At 33.0% G+C, this 23,161-nt stretch overlaps 1 protein-coding gene across 1 annotated transcript in view; it reads left to right on the top strand.

The window, feature by feature from the left end:
• The window catches only part of LOC149906344 (thrombospondin type-1 domain-containing protein 7A-like), a 76,218-nt gene that overhangs the window by 2,071 nt on the left and 50,986 nt on the right, over positions 1-23,161 (top strand). The window lies entirely within an intron of this gene.

Below are 23,161 nucleotides of genomic sequence, written 5' to 3'. Positions count from 1 at the left end.
AAAAGCTTTAACTGTACAAAAGAGAGACATTAAAATAATTTGTATAAAGTTTTAGTTTCCATTCCATTCATGAAAAAAAAAATGAAAAATGAAAATGAAAATTTTTTTTATTTCAGCAAAAATACAGTAGGTAACAAAACAAATTTAACGATACATAAAAGAAGTTGCTGTTGCTTATATATAATAATTAACTATAGCTCCCACACTAAGAGAACTTGTGTCGTGGGAGCTGGAAATTCAGATTTCAAACCTTTACTTTTTATATAAGTTTCCCCGCTATTCATGGTCGACTTATAAGATACTGTTTCTAGAACGATTTTGCTTTTATTTCCACGGTTCCTGACTTTTTGTATTCCTTTACCGGCTTCAACGAAGTAAAGTTCTTGTAAATTGTAATGCTATTTTTCTTTATTATGTTCTAGTAGAAATACATTTTTCATAAAAGTGCGATACAGTGTATTGAAATGGAAAAATAGAAAACAAAAACCTATTACCATTGCGTAAAATTCTAATACTCAATGAATATTCACTAAAACAACCTCCTTCAGCTTTCATTAATTATTTATTATTTATTTTAATTCCTACCTACCTATTTTAGGAAAAGTTGTGTTAATTATTAATTCGGATATCAGCTATATCTCAGTTATGTAAAAATCCGTCCAGTATATATAGTATATACAAAACTGAAACAACTAGTCAAATACTTTAATAATTATTGTTTTGTGACTCTACATAAAAATAGCTAAACATAATATTATTATGGTATAAATAAAATGCTTAAATTCACATCACAAATAAACATTTCAATTATAAATCCATTTACATAGTTATTTGAAAGCCTTAACTACAGGTAAATAAACATTAAATTGGAAAATGATTGCCATAGTTTTCAGGCGACACATAACACGTGGAGTCATTACGTAGCCCTGTGTCAAACCTATTAGTCAAACTGAATTAGTGATGGTAGAACCGCTCCATTGGGGCTATTAGCTTACATGTTGTTAAAAGCTGACAAACTAATAACATTTTATAAACAATTTACCTTAAAAGGGAACAACGTAAAACGAAAAAAGGAGAAAATAATTCACTCAACGTTTTTTGTTATCGAAATATGCGAGCTAAAAAATAAAATTGATGTTTGATGTTTACGTGGTATTTGCAAAAAACTAAAGTTTTCCAAATGTTTTCTGATTTTTGTATGGAGACATTGTGTTGTAGTCTTTTTCGAAGTAGTAGTGAGAATCATTTCCGCCTGTCTGTGACATTGCACTGAAACAAAGAATCAATAGAATACAGTTACAATACAGTTCATTCAAAGGAAAGTTTTTCAATCGATACGATTTGTTTATTTTACTTTAGAAATATTTGATGGAAAAAGTAAAGAAATATTTTATAGAAAAAATTAAATACATATAAGGTTGTCGTCTTGGAACTATCAAAATCTCAGTCCATGTTTTGATTAAGGTGTAAATTTTCTGCATTTTCTATGCAAGCGCTTGTGGCTTTAGCATTTACATACTTCTGTAAACGACCTCATATACTAAGATGCAATCAAAATAATTAAGTTTTGCTGATTGAAACGAATGAAATATATGCAAGTTTACAATTGCAGTGAATGTTGTTAAGGGCAGATTTTTCAATGCTTGGATAAAACTTATCCGTCCAATAAAGTATTACACGATAATATTTAAATGTCACGTAAACTGTCAAATACGGGCAATTAGAATACGTTTTTAAAATGGCAGTTTTATACATTATTCGACGAATAAGTTTTATTCAAGCATTGAAAAATCGGCCCTTAAAGTTCTTAATTTATTCAGTGGTTTTTATTCGGCCACACATAAAGCTCGATCTGTTTTAAATGCTCTTTAGCATAGTTTACTGTTTTGTATTTATCAATCCGTCGTTTATTTACATATCTATAGTAATGGTAATAATATTATAAAGCTGAAGAGTTTGTTTGTTTGAACGCGCTAATCTCAGGTACTACTGGTCCAATTTGAAAGATTCTTTCGATGTTAGATAGCCCATTTATCGAGGAAGGCTTTAAGCTATATATCATCACGCTAGGACCAACAGGAGCAATGCGGGTAAAACCGCGGGGCACAGCTAGTTCCTTTTAATACTTAATTGGGGTCAGTTTTTACCTAAAAATTTAGTGAAAATTAAAATTGTTTAGTAATTTAATCGATAAAACAAATAGACGTCGCTATAGACATAAAGCATCAGGACAAAAAAGCGAAAATATTGGTACAGTTTTTCATTCAGAAATTAAAACAATTTTACATTCATGCCATAAATGTTTATTAAAATAAAAGGAGGATTCAGTATGTAACCTTAATACGAAATATAAATAGCAGCAAATAAAAACAACAGAAAATAAGTAAACCACAGGTAATCGTCATCTAGCGGTGTAATGGTCGACCTGGAGTAACCGCTCATTACGCGCGACCAGCCGCCATTGTGAATAGGGTTGCTATAATATAACCGTCGTTTGGCCTACTTGTTGGAATTAAACCTTTTGTTCTTCGGGATTATTGTTGCCAGTGTAATAAACAATGTTACATGTAGAATAGTGGCTTGATCAGAATAGTGAAAGAACTTTTCAGTTACCTACAGTCTGGTTACAAGGTTTTATGTCTTTAAATATTACGAAATGGAAAATAATATATATTATATCAGCAATGAACATATTATAAATATGTATTTTTAAGCATTTTATGCAAAATTGAGTTATGTTTTTACTTCGATTTTATTCTTTATAGCGTCCTATTTCTTGAAGAATATTTTCAAGCACATTGTATCAAGCTTTCTTACAAAAGGAGTCGATCAATAGTGATCAACCCACGTCTTCTATTTAAAGAACCTCAATGCAGACAGGATTTACAGGTTTATTCTTTAGGTTTTGTTTCTAATAAACCTTTATGCTTAAAGGTCTAGTAGACATAAGGGACTTAGGGCTTCTTTCACTTACTGATTGTGTCCCTGATACCCTATTTAATACTTTTCCGCCTACTACTTTCATACATAATTTACCATATAATCTGACAGATAAGCTAAAAAAACATACCAGTGAGTTGCGCTTATTCTTTATATTTTACGTAGGTGTAAGTAGGCTTAAAGGATGGTCGTTTGTATAAAACTGGAAATCAACAAAACATCATTATATACGAGTGTCCCTCGTTGATGCGAGTGCGGGAGGGCCCTCCAGTAAAGAGGTGCCATTCCCCGCCTACTCCACGTCACCACCAAATTAAAACTAAAACCTTTGTAATTGGAAACCTACTATTGTTTTTGCCGGAAACGCTCGATTGTTTAATGAAATGCTTAATTATTTTACGGTAATTTTAATAATTTTGCTTTGTGCTGTAATTGAGGACTTTTTTTAAGGCATTTATCAACCAATTTAATATTGGTGTGTATAGAAATATAACATTATTAACATTTTTAAACAACGGCAATTGATAATTAATTTATTACTTTCTTCAATTTAAAAACATACTTCTTTGTTATTTTTATTTTTGCTTTTCTATTTCTGCTTTCCGCAGATGCGAGTTCATCAACTAATAATGCTCAACATTCAAAGAAAATTCATTTATGAAAAGATTTCCCACAAATTTTCCAAGTTTCCCGCTTCGAAAGGAATTGAAAGCGAATGACAGAAACAGTTAATCGGGAAAAGCATCTCTTTATATAAATTACTAATATCACTGATTAAAATAAAATCTTGAAGCATTTTCTTTAATGAACCTTCATTACTACTAATTAAAGCACAAATCAAAAAAGCTCTTGAAAAATTATTTCTACAATTTTAGATGTTCAAGGACAGAAATGTAATAGATGTATATAAACATGCAAAACATTTATAGTCAAAATTGTAATACTTTTTACTCGATTCACGATAAAAATTAATCTGTATTCTTCTGTACTTCAAAAAACATCTTAATTCAAAAGCTAACGATCGCATAAGTTAAATTATGGTTGAACTCGATGAAAAAAACAAAACTTAACTTTACATTTTTCAGCGTTTCGACAAAAGAAGCGGCGAAAAAGCTAGCCCGTCCACATAATTGAATTATGGCGGACATGCAATTTTTTAGTCCTTTTATGTTTTCCGTGCTAAATGGGGCGACTATTAAAAACTTCTTTTAAACCTTTCCCACAGTTTTGGGTATTTTGTTTTACTAACCAGAAGCCACTACGATTTTGTCTTTTAAGTACAATTTAGGATAAACAAGGCTTTGATTTAGAATTTCAAGAAATAACATTCTGCACTGTTGAAGCCAACAAAGGAATATCTAGCTTTTTTAGATGACAACTCTTTATTCAATTTACATCAGCAAGAAAAATAACTGTCTTTGATATTGCATCGCATTAACCCGAAGAGCACTTATAAAAGAAAAGCAGACAGTAGTTAAAAATTCTTTGAAAATTTCTCTCGAACAGTTTTATTACCACGTTTTTACTGGAAGCAATAAAATTCTCTTGAAGTAAGAAATTGAATTTTTAATTTTATGGACACTTTTATCACAAACGTTACGAGGGATAGGCATAATTTTAATCTAACTTTTAATTTCGTTCTATAAATTTAATGGTACTTGAAGCCTGAAGGTATTACTTACTGAAAAATAAAAATTATACTATTTCATTCGTTTTTAAAAACTCAACGATAGATCTAGGAATTTTTATTTATTCCACACACAACGAAAGTACCTATAAGATTCATAGAACAAACAACATTTACAAATTGTTTCGATGAAGTATATTAATCATGATTAACTTGCTATACCTACCTAAAGTCGACTGAACATTATTCATTTTTGTCCATACCACCTAAACAAGTAAATTCACATGATGCAACCTAATCCTCAAACCAACTAGCTGCATAATAAATAAGCAACTAAACCGTACTCATGCTAATAATTTTGCTGAAAGGAAGAAGTGAATAATGCACAGTTCAGGTATTCACAATATAATTCAACATAACAATGAGTCGAGTGTGCTCGTTGTGACCGCCATTTTAGCTGAACGCCGAATAAAACTGGCAAAATATGGACGACATTTTAAACAAAATTTCTCTCTACAATCATATTTTAATGGATTTTAAACGTCCGTATTGAAAAGAGAGAAATGTGATGTCTTTGTCCGTAGATTTACATTTTTCTTGGTAAATTCATTCAATATTTTATGCTCATACCAATTTCGAAAAGGTATATAATATATAATGCATATCTAATATTATTTTTCGAGATTCAAATTAAATTGAATGAGTTAAAATTATTAATAATGTATTTAAAATATTTATTTTAATTGTTTAAAGACAAAGGTTCTTTTAAATTAACCATATTTTCAGAAATAATAAGTTGTACCAAGAAATAAAGTTGATTATCCATTATCATCATTCAAAAAAGCCATTTTCGAGGGAAAACCAAAATGAGTATAATTACATTTCTTGTTTAATATTCGGAATTGTGGATTTCTAGAATGACTTTAGTATTGTTAATTTAGACCATTGTTTGGGAGTTTATCTATTTCGCAGAATTCTAAACTTCCACGGAAAATTATTCTCGTGCGGCAAGTTAAGCGCACATTATGTATAAATTGAAAGTTTCAGTTGTAAATTGTATGGGAATAGCGTTGGAGGTATTTATGTAAAACAATAGACAATTTGGTACAGCATGCAAGGTAGCTATTTAGTTATTTTTACAAGAAGAGAATTTTATAACATTTATAACATATTTCAGGATAATCTGTGATCGTAAAATAAAATTTCATCCTATTTTAAATGTAGATATTGGAACCCATTTACAATATATAGGTATGTATGTATGTTTTATCGAGTAAAACTATGACAAATTAAAATCTTGTGTAAAGCGAAACTGACAGGTCTCATCCGATTTTCATGACTATTTGAAAACATTTCCGAACGAAATTCCCATCACTAAGCAATTATATAACTATTCTATGAGTCAATACCGTAAAAGTACAAGCGCCGTAAGCAATTTAGTACAGCAAATAAGTGTACAGACGAGTTCAAAAGCAGACAGAAGTACAGTCGTAAACACCATCAGTCAGCGAGACAAGTTGGTTGGCGTGTTAGGGTTTAATCTGTTTGCCTTCTTTCTCATGGACGGCGAACATGTTAGCTTTACCACTACCATTGGAGACAGATTTTTGAATGAGTGTAAGTCGTAATCGACATCTATGTGAGTCGAGTAAAAAGTAAAGAAGTAATCGAAGGAAGTTATTTTCGATTGAAAATTTTGATTTAGAAATGATGAATTTACACATGACTTACTACTACTATTACTACTGAGTAATAAAATAGAATATAGTAGAACATACATTATGTACTATTTTATATAATATGTATTATTTTACAAAATATATTTTTATGAAAGTGTCAAAACGGTGGAGCATCTCAAGATAGCTACGAACGCTACGAAGTATGTAATGTCGTAGCAGAGTTATAAGCGTAGCGCTTCCGCTACGTAAAAATCGCGTAGCAAAGACATTGAAAGTGGAACAATGTGCTGCTAATCTAGGTTATTAGTTTATCAATGCATCGTTTTCAAACTTTTATATCACGTTCGAGAATACATAGTACAGTTCTGTGACAATGGCTCTTTTAACCGCTGTACGGGAATGTTTATAATTCTCGTTTACAATGGCTCGTTAAACTGATAACAAGACACTTGGCGTTGCTGCACTTTTAGTTCCCTACTATACATTTGAGACCACTCCTTAGGGAACTAGACACGCACACTCACAGCCATCAATAAAATATGAGTCACGCACACTATGTAAGTCAAACTCTATGAAACAGATTATATTTTAAATTAACATAATGATTTAATCCTTTTAAACATTCATCGCTTAATTTATATATTATTATAGGTTAAACAAACTTAAAACAATAAAGCTTATTCATATTTATGAAAAACTTCGTAAGCAGATTCAATTTTAATAACTGAAATAATAACACAAAATGGTTTAAAATAAACAAAGAGATATCTGAATGAAAGGTGTTAAAGTTATTAAAGTTAAACTCGACGAGGTCGATGGTAATATGATGTTAAATGTTAAATTATGTTTATGTACAGTACAGACTATATATTGAAATTCGATTTTCGTGTAAATGGAGTATTACATTGATTATTGAAATCCTGCATAATACAAATGAGATTGGCGTTACTCCAATAGAATGGGATCATTGTGATGTGTTTGTTAAGCACAATAAGAACGGAAATACATACAAAGGAATTATATATATGTACTTCAATACTATATATACGTAATGTATCTATGGAATTAGGTATAAAGATATGTATGTATTTTTTACTCTATTACATGTACATGAAGGATTATTGTCTGTTGTGATTTTAAGCTACTATTTTGAGTAAATTATTTTTAGTGCATTTAAAAAATATACGTAATATATAGAAAGAAAACCTTAATATTTGGTGCGTCATAAAGAAATAGTACACAATAATTTCATAAGTTTTTAAGTCATTAATTGGGATTTCATCATGAAGGGGTATCATGAAGAACACACAATAGGTAAGCATTTCTATTCTCATCACATATTTATTGGCAAATACATAAAAAGCTAATTAGTATGACCATTTAGTATACATACAACACATCAGCATAACCTGGCCGAGTATCGATTACCAGCATACAAGGCATATGAATATGTATCAACGTTCAATGAACCCACGCCGTGCCAAATATGCCACTGGGCAATAAGCCTGCAATATTCGAAGCTTCGAAACAAATTTCGACAATTTTGCTTTAGATTAACGCTATTGTTTTTATTTTATCGAAAGCGAATAAAACGTGTGGCAACATTTAAATAAAATTTGTTTTATCGCGTTGTTTTTTCCATGTTGTATTGCTATAAAAATATATTGTGTTTTAATCAGTGATTGCTTTTCCTTATCCAATTTCAGGTGATTTTGAAACTATAGCTATTGTTTTATTGTTTGATTTGTATATAATATGTAGATACTTAGGTATAAACAGAAGTACAAATTTGGAATTTTAACCATAATAAGGAAAACGAAGCGGTTTATTTACTAAAATGTTTACGTATTTAACAAATATGGTTTAATTACACTACTTATAATAGTTCTTATGGTAATTTTTCCGTATAACCATTTTGTATATTAAATAGAATAAATATAAAAACTACAACAAAAAATCAGAGACCAATATTATAAGACAGGAAAATTCAGCTGTGATATTATAAAAGATATCTGTTATCCCAGCAAGCAAAAATATATATACGAGCTTTCTAAGCTTCACTAGTAATACCAAATGTATCTAATACTCAACCACAAAACTCAATACTATCTTCGTCAATATTTTCGCCCTACAATTTCTTCCGAAATTAAGTTCGCAAATCACCATTGATTCTCAAACCCCATAAAGGCAAAAGCCCTTCAAGCTCGTGAAGCTTTCAATGGAGCGGATGTTTCGCCAACAGTAAGAGGAATCGAGTGCTATTCAAGCCCTGTGTTCATTATTCCTTGACGACTTAGCTTGTAGGAAAGTGCCGTAATTATTTACGTTAGATGCAGGTCAATACAGGGGACAGAAGTTTTGTTAATGAGAAAAATATAACATAAATTACAAACAAATGCTATTATAGAACTAACAGAGTTATAATATAAGATAATAATTATTGTTAAAAAATTTAAATTGTCTTACAAAAGTATTGACTGAACATTTTCTAAATCATGATTAATGTGAGCCATTTCTAAGTAACCCTTTCTTATGAGATAAGCTAGTTTTGAATTGAAACAATGTATCTACTGAATAAAATAATAATATACAAAACTCATCTCATATTTCAATATAATCACGAATAAATTGCAACACTTAATTCAGTACATTTGATATGCAATAACTCGAAATGACCTACCTCAAACAACGCATTTGAGTATCCGATTCCATCGATATTACTATATCATCGATAACGCCGTATCCGCTGCATTTTTATATTACATTTTCTTTACGAGTATCCGATTGGTTTCATGTGGAAATGCAATTTGTTTTTAAATTTAGAACTGTCGTATGTGAAGTATTTTATAATAAATTGGTTTTATTGAAATATGCATGAATTTGTGTTTCTATTCTACCTTAAATAATTTCTACGTGTACACAGTTTAAACAACGAATTCATTATCACCTTTTGCTAATTCAAGGCCTGTAATAAAATGATCCAATAAACAAAAAAAACGTAATATTTCCACGTCTACGTGTTCATAACTCATAACTCAGAATTTCCATATAACAACAAACATAATCAGGACACCACACACGTGACAATTTAGCGAAATACAGAGGTCTATTAATTACGCTGTTAAGCCTCCCCCCTCACCTCCCGATGGGAGAAATTTAATTAAAAGCAAACACTGTCACCGCTGTCCTCGCTGAGTTTGTACTAAGCATATACAAATTTTTATTCTTTGTGACTCCACCTTTTAACCTAGCTTGCTTCGTTGAACTTAAAACAATGCAAGTCTTGAAACAACGAAGAATCTTGTTTTTATTACAGTTTGTTTGTAATTTGAATAAAAACCATTTACCCCGGGGAAACGAATGTAAAAGATGTTTAGATGCAATCTCTGTTCTAACAAAAAGCGTATTGTTAAATCTGTTTAAAAAACAGAGCATCGTAATTTTCAATTAAAATAAGAATTATTGTTTGTGTATGTTATTGCTATTGAACTTATACACAAATTAAAGAATTACATATCACAAAATATGTATATCACAAAAACATGGCCGTCTTTTCACAACTAACAAGTAAAATCATTGCTCTATAAAACGAAGGTAAGGCACGTTAGCTTAAAAAGAGCTTTTTCAATACACGAGTATTGTTTTGCCTTTATTGTGCACTCAAATAGAGCAGCTATCGCGTAGCAATACTCGTCAAGTGACAGTATTGGATGCCCCTCCAAAATTTCCAATATCCGCCTCGTCTCTGAGCGAAATTTTCAGCCAACTAGCCATGTCGCTGCGTTATAGCTAGAACGCCTTTTCACTTTGGTATAACGTTGTTGTGCAATAAAGCTACAGATTTTTATATACTTTATTGTAACTATTAATGTTATTGAAACGAATTTGAATGGTTTTCCTTAAAAAGCTTTGACTAAGAGCAACAAATTTTTTCATAGAGCTGTGCTATGTTAATATTTTTTTAGAAATACTACTATTTTTTAGAATAACGTTGATGACTGTATTTCATGCCACATTCGCACATTTCTCGTGTATCATTTTCTCCCGTCAGCAATATACAATAACCTCATATTGTGTAACTAAAGTTATTAATGATGGATTCACATTACATGCGGTATATTGTCACGTTGACGTCACCTATACAATCAAACTATGCTAATATAAGTTAGGGATAGTTCATGCGTGAACACTATCCAATCTTAGTGGGGATTTGGTTAATGGTAGTTTAATTAAACTTGCTCCGGTTTGAAACCGTGCCAAATGATTTCATGTAATTTACGGACGCTAATAGCTTCCATGTGCCAGGTTTAATGTTGTCAATTTTAACTTTTTGAACTTCTAATGATTGTACCTGACACTAACTGTTGGACTTTAGTACAAACGACGCAAACCTTGAAATTTGAACGAGCATTTAATCTAATGTATAGAATATTGATTTTCCTGGAATATTTCTAGGTTATTGCATGCAAAACGGCGATCGATTTTCGATTGTGGAAAGGAAATAGCTTCTAGACTGGATGGGGACAGTGGACTTTTAAAAGGGTGAAATGAGTACGCGATAACAGCTGTTAGAAACCAAACTATGTAATTGGTAATCGCTAGTTTTTCAAATAGTTTTGACTACATTTTTATGGGTTTCACTGTTTAACTATCATTAATTGTCAAATAAATCCCCTTACTATCATCTCCTTCATGTTTGTTTCATCAGAAACACTTTCAAAACAAACTTCTATTATATGTGAAAACTTATAAGAAACGGGTTCTTACAAGCTTTCACTTATTAGAAATACTAAAAGAATAAATGATTAGGAATTATGATGGGATAGAACCGTACGTAAGATAAAATTATATAATTGAGAAAAATAGTGACTTCTGCAGGCGGTTGTCTTGTGGATACTTTTAGAGTACACGTAGCCTTTGTCCTAGGGGAAATAGAAAATAATACAGTAGCCACAAAATAGGTTATTGCTTTTTGCCGATCTCATAGAGCAGCAGTATTCCCCAGCCAAAACCGACGACCCAAATGTACACTGTAAAATGCTAGAAATATTACACAGAAAGAGAATACTAAATTTAATATGGTAGAGCTAGAAAGGTAGAGAAATCAAAAAGCATGTTGCTAATAATTAGCAGTTGACTATTAATTTTAAGAGTTAACAATATTTAATGCTAAATATTTCTAAAATCTAAATATACATATACAGGGTGTCCCACTGTTGGTATACTAAGCTCAAAGGAGGTTATAGTTTTGCATACGCTGAGTACGTAAAAAATAATTAAAAAATTCCAGACGCATTTTTTTTTCAAATAGATGAATTCTTAAAACTCTATGTGTACACCCATAACAAGCGAGCCGCCCAACTTTGCCACCAGCACGTGAGCTATCGTTTAAGATTATGTTTTCATAGATAAAATGCTCATATTAGAGAAGCGGTATATATGCCGGCTGCGCGAAGCTAGAGAAGAAAACATGGATTTTCAGGAAAAATTTAGCAAAAAATTTTGGACGTAATTTTTTTTTAAAGTATTTTTTACGTGATCAGTGTATGCAAAACTACAAGTTCCTTCGCGCTTAGTATACCAATAGCGGGACACCCTGTATATAGCAAATTTTCTACAAATCGCGAAGCTTTTCTCATTTCTGTTGTTCATATTATACAATAGCTGTAAAAAATCCAAAACATTCTTAATATCCCATTTAAAATGACAATTAAAATCTCAACGCTCTCAAATTACACATTACATTTTACACCGCCATCATAAATGTCGACAAAATATGTAAATAAGTACGAAATTGCTGATACACAGCTACTGGAAGCAAAATTGTGACATTATACACCATTGTCTACATCTCCGCAAAATGTGTCCATAAACTTTTATAGTTTTAAGAACTAGTTCCGCGCAATTTACTTTTACGTGCAACGCTATCTGCCGCCATTAATAGTTATGTGCACAGTTTGCAAGTTTCGTTGTCTGTGGTGCATGCGTTAATTTTTTTTCTTTTTTGGATTTTTAACCGCTATCGAGTGTGTAATGGTCCGGGAGCCAGCAGCAGATTTTATGACCAAGTTCCTCTCAAGCGGTAATTAGTAAAATGCATCAAAGTATAGTATTATGAAGCCTCGTGAACGTCAGCTGGAGCTCGGTTGGGGGGAAGAGTGGTTGTAGCCTCCCGTATCAGCTGACGGTTTTTCCACCAAGATACAGCCAGCTGACATATATATTTATCCACAGTTACATATTTAAGCTATCATCAGGTACATTTTTGTTTGAGAGGAAATAACGGAAAATAAATTTTTCTTTAAATTTAACTTTCATGTTCGAGACACCAGCTGACGTATAATACACCATGTTGTAACCAGCTGACTATTTTTTTTCGTTGAGATATTGGGTTAGCTACAATTTGACAAATTTTTAGCTGAGAGGAAATGAATGAATGAATGTATTTTTTTTCCTATGTGCGTGGGAGGCTACAACCGCTCACCCCCCCCCAACCGAGCGCCAGCTGACGTTCACGAGGCTTTATAATACTATACTCTCATGCGTCTGACGAATTATCTCTTGAGAGGAAATAGTTAACCAAATTTGCACCTGGCTCCCTAACCATAATCTGTATCGCGGATTGCAACGTATATTGGGATAACGAGGACTTCACTTTTTTATTTTGTATCGTTTTTATCTGCGACTTTTTACTTCAATTATGGCCATATAAAGTTTTTTTGTTGCATTTTATGATATTTTAAGGATGATAAATTTATCTATTATATTTTAAGATGTTTTCTTTAATTTGACAAAAGAGATTTCATGTATTCGCAAACTATTACCACAGTACTGTACCGTAGTAGTATTTTTTTGATTTAATCTACTTCTGAAAGACTACAATCTACTAACATATACGTTTTTCTTGTAATAAACACGTATAGTACACATATTCACTAATTATTTCACATCACACGCTTTAGTGGGCAAAATAAACAAGCGCTAATGGTCATAAGTTGGAATGACCTCATTCTGTCTCCGAAAAGATATAACACGTCGATAAGGCTCGACGTCTGAACTCTGAACCTTGTGTGATGTAGGGACTCTATAGAATAGGAAATGTTATTAAATAAGTTTTCACTTGACATGGGGATGCTTGATTCAATATATGTATGAATTTTTCATTATAGCCTTCTGCTTTTGTATAGTAAAAAAAATATTGATTCAGTAGAAAAGTCGTTAGAAATTTAGTGTAACATAGATTTCAAATTAATTTTAATTAGTAAATAAAATTGAAATTATAGCATTAGATGATTTTAATATATTATATTATGTGCTTATTGAAAATAGGTATAATATTTTATCAATGGAAACCAATAAAGCCCTTTTAAGATATAAATTTTTCCTTATGTAGAGCGCTAATACGCGCGTAATACGTTTTTATATTTCCAACTGGCTATTACAACAGAATATTGTATAAAAAAATGTGTGCGTGTACTAGTGTACACACGTAAGAAGTGAAACTTCTTTCTGACCTTATTTTACAAAAAAAATTACTATAGGTATACAACTTTACAGAAATACGTCGAATCACGTGTGGTAGGGATAAGAAAAAGATGGCGCGTAACGGAAAAATGTCACGCGTAACGAAAAAATGTTACACAAAATTTTTTCAACCCCGATAAAGAAGTTTCACTTCAATAAACCTGTAAACGCTGACCCATACAAACCTATAACTCACTTATGACAAATACCCGAAACGAGACAAATGTTTACAAATGGGGAGGCTTAAATATCCCGTCTAGAAACAATTTCCACACGTGGCGACTGGCGACTCAGACCCTCAGGATAATGAGGTCGTTGGCCCCGACTCGTACTCGTTATGAAAATAAGACAAACGATCCTCACTGGATTTTCATATGTCTCACCGCATCATTTTTCCAAACAAATAGGTAACCTGCAACTCCCATTTTGTATGTAGGTAATGACTCGTTAAATAAAACGTTTTTTAAATGCCAGCGTGCGAGAGAAATTTTTATTGTATGTAAGTACGGAAATATGAAATTTTTCAGACTTTATGTTTGACTAGCTTTCCGCCCGCGGCTTCGCCCGCGTTTTCAAAGAAAAACCCGTTCCCGTAGGATTTCCGGGATAAAACCTATCCTTTGTCCTTTCTCGGATATCAAAATATCTCTATACCAAATTTCATGCAAATTGGTTCAGTAGTTAAGGCGTGATTGAGTAACAGACAGACAGACAGAGTTACTTTCGCATTTATAATATTAGTATGGATTTACCGGTTTTTACATCTTGTACTTTATAGAATTATAAAAGCTTTCTGATTTAAAGTATTTCTTCAAATTTTACACAACTCTAAATTGAAAAGTAAATTAAACTCGGTATGCCTATATAGAAAATAAAATATTGTTTGAAAAAAAGTATGATCATTTTATAACAAGTTATCTTCTATAAATAAAAACTATTTCAAAACGCGGAAAGCGAAAGCAGATTAAACAGAATTAACAAGATAAAACTAAAATATAAACTCTCGCAAGTTAACCAGTGATGCGAAACACCTCATTAAATTCTTTCACCTAAGAACATAAGTAACAAACCAGTTACCAAGGCTCAAAAACTGCAAACTGCAGTTAACTTTTATAATAACCTCTCCAGCCCGGAAAACTAATTTCATGCTTTACGCGCTGAAAAGCATCTGGTAACCTTGTTACGTAACTGTAAATCACCGGAATTTTATCATATGGAAATTCAGTTGCGCGCGAGCGACGGCATAAGACGCACGTCAGTTGCCCAGTTTCGTATTTCGTGAGCGTTAGCGGCGTTTTATTTTAATTCTACCCTCATGTCAATTTTTATTTTGACTTTGGATTATGGCTAGTTTCAATCGATCTATGAGTGTTGGCTCTGAAAAATCAGAAGGGATGAATGAAGAGAAACAGAAAGAAAAGGAAGTGATAATTGACATGCCCATGGGTCCAGAAAAAAGACACAGGTCAGATAGCGAGGAAGAGATTATAAATGATGATGAGGGATTTATAGCCGTTAAAAGAAAGCCCAAAAGATTATTGCGCAGTTCGTCCGATCAAAATGATGAAACAACAAATATGAAAACAAGAGATGATGAAGCTATTGAAGGTGTTCGGGTCCGTTTATCCTCTATGGAATTGTTACCTAAACAATTTGGTTTGGCAAAGCTCTTAAGCGTGGAAAATATTGGAAATATAATATCAATTAAGTATAGAAGTCCGTATAAAGTAATAATTACATTCAAAAACAAGGAAGATGCGAGCAAACTGTTGAAGTGCAAGAGATTTAATGAGAATAATTATCGGTGTCAAAATATGGATGAAGTGAATATTTCTTATGGTATTGTGAGAGATATAGATTTAGATATTGAAGAGAAGGAAATACTTCAAGAGTCCGCATGTGAATATGAGATTGTCTCAATGAGAAGGTTAAAGCGCTTGACAAGCGACGGCCAGTGGGTAGACAGTACCGTGGTCCGTCTTGGTTTTAAAAGTTCGTCCTTACCCTCGTACGTACATGTTTACGGGTGTCCGTTTAAGGTTGAACGTTACATCTTTCCTGTCACACAATGTGCAGGTTGTTGGAAATTTGGTCATGCAAAAAAGTTTTGTCCAAGTAGAAAGATCATTTGTCCAAAATGTGGCCAAAGGCACGAAAATTGTGAAACTAAAAGGTTTTGGTGCATAAATTGCAAAGGGGAACATATGGCTCTGGACAAAAATTGTCCAGTTTTTATTAAGGAAAAGCGAATCAAAAGAATTATGAGTGAAAATAACTGCACCTACAGCAAGGGCTTATCTCTTTACCTTGAAAGCAATATTCAATCTAGGCTCGACAACAACAACGACTCATCAACTTATATAGATTCACGAGAAAATAATGATGCTAAGGTTGGCACCCCTTCTTATAGAGACATAGTCATCCAGGGTAAGAACAGGACTACAAGTGAAGTAATGGAAGATGAAGATTTAGAAAACAACATAGATAATGAAATGACCTCAGAAATTAGTGGCATGACATCATTTCGGAAAAAAAGAAACAAATCAAAAGGAAAAATATTTACAGAAGACATAATAGAAAGGGACGAAGTACTCGAGTGTAACGATGGAAGAGAACCGGTATCAGAAGGTAAAGGAAAGAGAAAAGAGAGAACATTCACAGCATTTTTGAATAAGATAAAGCAAATAATACTGTCCAGAAAGGATTTTAATGAAAAAATTTATCTGTGCATACGGTTGGTTGTCGACGAGCTTACTTCTTTCTTGTGTGATATACAGTGTAAACTCTATATAACGTCACTTAAGGGACCGTGCATTTTTCGACGTTATAGAGAGTGGTCGTTAAATGGAGAGAAAGGGAAAATTACATGATTGGTCCAGAGATAGGAATATTATTTTGACATTGCCTATGAAACCATGTTATCATCGCTTGATCAAGGTCTTCATATTGAGGTTTCTTCAATTTTTTGGCAGATCGTCCATCTTCTTCGGCATGCAGAATTTTTTCTTTATTTTTCTACGACTGCATTTCTGAGAATCTTCGGTATGTCAGTAAAAAAGAATGTAAACAACTACATTTTCATTGATTTCGGCAACTTAGTCAGTACTTTCTAGTCCTAGTTCCTAGTTGTAATGTCTTATTGTGGTCGTTAATTAGAGTGAGCGTGATGCTATATGGAGTGTATTATTGTATAGACAACAATATAAACCAACCAAAGTCGAGAAATCTTGACGTTATATGGAGTTTGACGTTAAATGGAGTGTCGTTATATAGAGTTTACACTGTATTTAAGGAAGGGAATTTATTACAATTATTTTTTAACAACATAAGTAATGGCTAATAGTTATAGTTTTAAGTTAAACGTTCTTCAGTGGAATGCTCAGAGCCTGGAACCAAAATTGTTAAATTTTGAAGCGCTTCTTAACAGAGAGAAAACTCATATAGCAGTTATTAGTGAGACGTGGCTTAATTCGGAATCAGTTTTAAATCTATCAGGTTATAGTATTTTCCGAGAAGATAGGTCGGATGGTTATGGAGGCGTTGCAATCATTTGCCACAAGTCGCTGAAAGCTTCAAGATCTTCTATTCAACTGCGTAATGCTGGCATTGAGATTGTAGGTATCAACATATTAAATTGTAAGTATTTGCAGCATGTTATTTCCATATACTGTCCATCATCTGTGCGAACGTCCCAAGTAGATTGGGATGATGTCTTTTCTCTTTTCTCTAGGAAAACTTTGATACTAGGAGATTTTAATGGTCACCATAGTAACTGGTCAAATAGGATCGATCCTCGGGGTAGCCAACTTTTTGATAGCTCTCTTGAGTTTGGCTTCATTTCACTTAACAATGGTGACCCTACAAGAGTGAAGCTTGTTAATGGTAGTATCCAGGAAACTTCACCAGATATATCCTTCTGTTCTACTGATATTGCGGTAAATGCCGAATGGAATGTGACCAATGAGAACCTTGGAAGCGATCACTTAATTGTTAGGATTTGTGCTAAATATCAGGAAAGCCTAAAATTTATAGCGAAAAGAAATTTAAAACTGGCTGATTGGACAGAATACTCAAACATGGCAGATAGGTTATTCTCACAAATTAGCAGAAATTTTAACCACGTTCAAGATATGTATGACCATTTTTTAAATATAATTAACGATATAGCAGACAAAAGTATTCCTTACAAAAAAAAGTGTATCAATTCTAACCGTATATTCGTACCTAAAGTATATTGGAATCAAGAACTCTCTAAGGTAATAGCTGAACGACGTCTTGCGCTTAAATGCTTTAGAAGGAATCCCACTCCACAGAATCTGTCAAAACTTAACTTAAAAATAGCAGAGGGTCAACGGTTAATAAGGCAAGCTAAATCTCAAAGCTTTCGTAGTTTCTGTAGTAGTATAGACGAAAATACAAGTCTCTCAGACATGTGGCGTAAAATGAGGTGGATTAAAGGTTTTAGTCAAGCGAAATCTTATGCCTCCGACAAAGCCAAAGAAGAATTATTGTCCACTTTAACACCTGACTTCGTATCTGAACCTCCACCTACTTTTGGTACATCTAGCACCAAACTTGATGACCATTTTGCTATGCATGAGATGGTAAACTGCTTAAAAAAGCAAGATACTTCTCCTGGTTTGGATGGTATTTATTATAGTATGATATATAATCTTCCAGAAAGCGGTAAACGTTTCTTACTAAATCTTTATAATTTAATTTATACCTATGGCTGTGTTCCTGCTCAATGGAGAAATATAAATATATTGCCCATTCCAAAAAATAGTTCCAACGGACATTCAAAACTTCGTCCGATTGCCCTTATGTCATGTTTGTGTAAGACCTTTCATTTAATGTTATGTAGACGACTCGAATGGTATGTCGAACATCACAACATATTATCTCGTAATACAGTCGGATTTAGGAGAGGTCAATCTAGCTTGGATTGTCTAGTCCGCCTTGTCTCAAGCATTCAAATAGGCTTTACCTACAATACTCCAACACTTGCATGTTTCTTAGACATTGAAGGTGCTTATAACAATGTACTGGTTTCTAGAGTAATTAGTATTTTGGATGAACTAAAGGTGGGCATAAGGTTATGCACATATTTATGGGAGTTTTTGCGGTTAAGACACCTTCAAATCCAGTGTGATGATGAGGATAAATTTTTGATACGGTCGACAAATAAAGGTATCCCTCAAGGTGACCCTTTATCGCCTTTATTATTTAATATTGTAACTACTAGTGTTTGTCAGCATATCAATCAAGTATTTATATGTCAATACGCTGATGATTTCGTAATTTTTGAAAAGCAAAGGAAACTTGAAGTTAGTGTTTTAAACATGCAAGAAGCACTTAATAGTTTTGTTAGATTGGTGGAACAACTGGGTTTGGAATTATCTGGTACAAAGTCTAGGTACTGTGTGTTTAGTAGAGCCCGTAGAATGCAACAGGTCCAAATTTATATTAATAATTCTTTATTAAGCCCCGTTGATTGTTTTAAATACTTAGGTTTTTGGTTAGACAGATCTCTTAGGTGGGGAAAACACATAAATGAGTGTTGTGCAAAAGCTTTGAAGTTTTTGAATTGTTTCAAAGTATTAGCTGGGTCCAATTGGGGTCTACATCCCATTCACCTACGTAGGATTTATTTTGCGATTATAAGAAGCCGTTTAGATTATGGCAGCTACATATACGATAATGCAGCCAATTGTCACCTATCTAAGATTGATAGACTGCAAAACCAGGCACTGAGAATTATTGGTGGCTTTTTAAAGACCACTCCTATTCATGTTATGGAATGCGAGCTGAGCATTCCACCGATGAGTGTAAGAAGATTGTATTTAGCTTATAAGTTCTGTTTAAAAACACACTCTTGGAATAGCAATATTAATAATGCACTATTAAGTGAACTGTATAATCTATGTGATAGAAGCTATTGGAATCATAAAAAGAAACCACTGCTTGCAACCTGCTATAAGGATACTCGTGAAGACCCAGTCTCAACATCTGATTTACTCCATACGTTTACTCTAGACACATGGGTGTCCAATATTAATTTACAAAATAACATTTTTACTAACTTAGATTGTATAAATGGTCCAAAGTCTCAATATCTTGATCAACAGATAAAACTAGATATTTTGAATGAACTCCACAATAAATTCATCGGTTACAATTGTATTTATTCTGATGGATCTAAAACTGTAAATGGCCTTGGTTTTGCTTTTTGGGACCCCAATAGAAAATACTCCTATAAATATAAAATTAATAATAGTTACATTTCCATAATGTCAGCGGAATTACTTGCAGTGTCTAAGGCTTTAATCTATGCCGCTGATATAAATGCCCAAAGAATAGTTATTCTCACAGACAGTCAAAGTGCCCTTCATCATCTTAAACGTTGTGTGTCCGGTAAGAGAGGTTTCCCGATAGCATACAAAATAATAGAACAAATTAATAATTTTAATAACTCCAATGTTACTTTGGCACTGCAATGGATTCCTTCCCATATCGGTCTGAGTGGTAACGAAGAGGTTGACAGGCTAGCAAAAACGGCTATTTTAGATGGAGAAGAAATCGATTACTTACCAAATTATTCGGAAGTTCTAACAAAATTCAAATTTAAGTGTTTAAATAGGTTCAAAGAGTATTTTAATGAAAGGTCAAGACTAAAGGGCATTTGGTACAAGAGCATACAATGTGAGCCTCTTCACATACCATGGTTTTATAGCAATAAGTTTAATAGATGCGAAACTGTAACCGCTTTTCGACTTCGTTCCGGACACGTACCGTGCGGAAGTTTTGCTTATCTCCTGAAAAAAGCTGACTCGCCCAACTGCGAATTTTGTCATAAATATGACGATATCCAACACTTCCTCATGGAGTGTGTCCGGAATGATGTCAAAAGAAAAGACTTATTGACAAATTTTAAAATAAATGTTTTGAATGTCGGTGCATATCATAGCATCCTAGCTGCACCACACTCTGATGCAGCTAGAATGCTATTCAAATTTAAATTTAAAATATAGGTAAGATAGTTTCTGAAGTGTTAAATATTTGTATATAAGGTACGATGGGATTGGCATCGTCCTTTAGGACTAAAATCCCTTAATAAAAAAGATTAAAAAAAAAAAAAAAAATATGGAAATTCGTATTTTTTCTTAGAACTCACATAGCATGAATGTATCTGAAACAAGATAGTAAATGTTAAATTTTCAAACCTTATTAAGAATGTAATTTTAGTCTCGCAGTAAATAGCAGCGGATTTGAGAAGTGAACGTGACTCAAATGAATTAATAGGTATCATCATACGTTATGCATGTGTTAAATTCGTATCAAAAGCGCCTTGATGAGCTTATTCAGAAATGTGAATTTGTTTTCCTCATAAATTAAAGAGAATATTAAGCTTAATTTTAAGGTTAAACTAGTACTATTAGGTATTCTCTGGTTATACATAGAATAAATCCTGTAGAGATATAAAATCTCAAAGATTATGCCATATTGAAATAGGTTGCTGGTTATTTATGTGAGGATAATACTGTCTCAAGCTGTCTCATCTATTTGGCAGCGTACATCGAAATGTAAGTTCTTTGACTTACTAGTCACGTCCAACATCACACAGCTGGTATTGTAGAATTTGGGAATACTCGTGCAGTATATAATCATAAAATACATAATATGTTGCGTGATTTTGTGATGTGATGTGATATTGTGATGATACTTATTTTGTAACGCACACACAATTTTAAATAGATGTAATTGCTCAACATTGTATAATACATGTAATACATCGTATAATACGTCATGTAATACATATAATAAACTAGCGGTCCGCCCAGGCTTCGCCCGTGGTACCTATATATTAAAATTATCCTATCTCTCAAGTTGGATCGAACTGCACACGGTGTGCGAATTTTATTATAATCGGTTAAGTGGTTTAGGAGTCCATTGAGGACAAACATTGTGACACGAGATTAATGTAATATATTAAGATAAGATTGTACAACTATGTGCAAAATTAACAGATGGTGCAGAAAATATGACATTTAGTAAAACTGGCGAATTCACATCATTCTTTCGATCTTACAATTCTGGACTTCGCCCAGATTCTGTTTGACTTTCTTACTTACTTCCTCTATTTGATACTATGAAAGTCTATCGAGTACTAATAAAAAAAACTTTGCTTTGGAATATGATTCAAAGGTAACGCATCTACCATATAATGTCAGGACCTCTATTTTAAACATTGATAAACACACCTAAATTTAGTTATAAAGTCCTTTGATCATTTCCCGCTCAAAGGCATATGAATGTTTAAAACCATAGTATGTACTCGACAGCTTTGAACTTTATTGGTAAAGGGAACTTAGTCCCGAGAGAAGTTTCGAATGACCCACTTCGCCTTTGCACACAGTATTTCTTAAGCCTTTGTACACACGCCTTAACAATGTGACTTCTGTGAAGAAAATAGTAGGTTATCTTACATTATCTGTCTAAATATTGTAGTTTTAAAACCGTTATTTTGCACTTTCTGAACGTTCATTGTTAAGACGATCTTGTTGGAAAGTTTCTCGTTATTCAGATAATGCTATGTAATCATTTGACTTGAAAAGTTATTTTTGCTGAAATTAAGCGTTATTTCATTACCACCTCGTCCTTAATTCGTCTGCACTGTACTAATAAAAATATTACACGAAATAAACCATACATTAAAGATAAAAATCCATTACAGATTTTATTAACTTTAAGGTTTTCAAGTGTTTTTACAATGAGAATTTGATCCAAGCAAGGATCCAAGCATTAGAAACGAGGAAATAACGCGCACATGTGACACATTTTCCCATTTGTAAAATGCGGAAGAATATTGAATATTACAAGACATTCGTCTTGAGACATTGCTTGCTAATATACAGCCAATATACAGCTAAGTCGTATTATGCGGAAAATCAGGCTTGTTTCCGAATAAAACACAAATTGCTTCAAAGACATTTAATTGGCGAGACGATCTTCGCATTAAAATGAAAATAGATTTCCAAATCACAATTGTATTTATAACTTTTTAACCATTATTTTAAAGGAATGAATATACATATTGGTCGCGCCAATATAAAAATATACGTAAATATATTCTCGATATGAAAGTGGACTGTATTTTGATCTACGTGGTGTTAGCAAAGAGGGATAGACAGGATCATACGGCACATACCTCGTCGGAGGGAGTAGCGTCCAGAACACACGCGCCGCCACGCGGTCAGGGTCCTCCAGCTCGCGGCGGGCAAGAACGGCGTCCAGTCCCACACTCCACACAAACACACACGCGGCGGTGAGCGCGACCAAGGGCCGGGGCACGGGATACCCCGGTGATGTTACAAGGGCACAATGCCTGATG

This window comes from Colias eurytheme, chromosome 8 (genome assembly GCF_061535395.1).
Source record: "Colias eurytheme isolate Ceu_HAF_F1 chromosome 8, ilColEury1 Martin Lab GWU primary, whole genome shotgun sequence".
Taxonomy (NCBI): Eukaryota; Metazoa; Arthropoda; class Insecta; order Lepidoptera; family Pieridae; genus Colias; species Colias eurytheme.
This window is presented reverse-complemented; position numbering and strand designations above follow the sequence as displayed.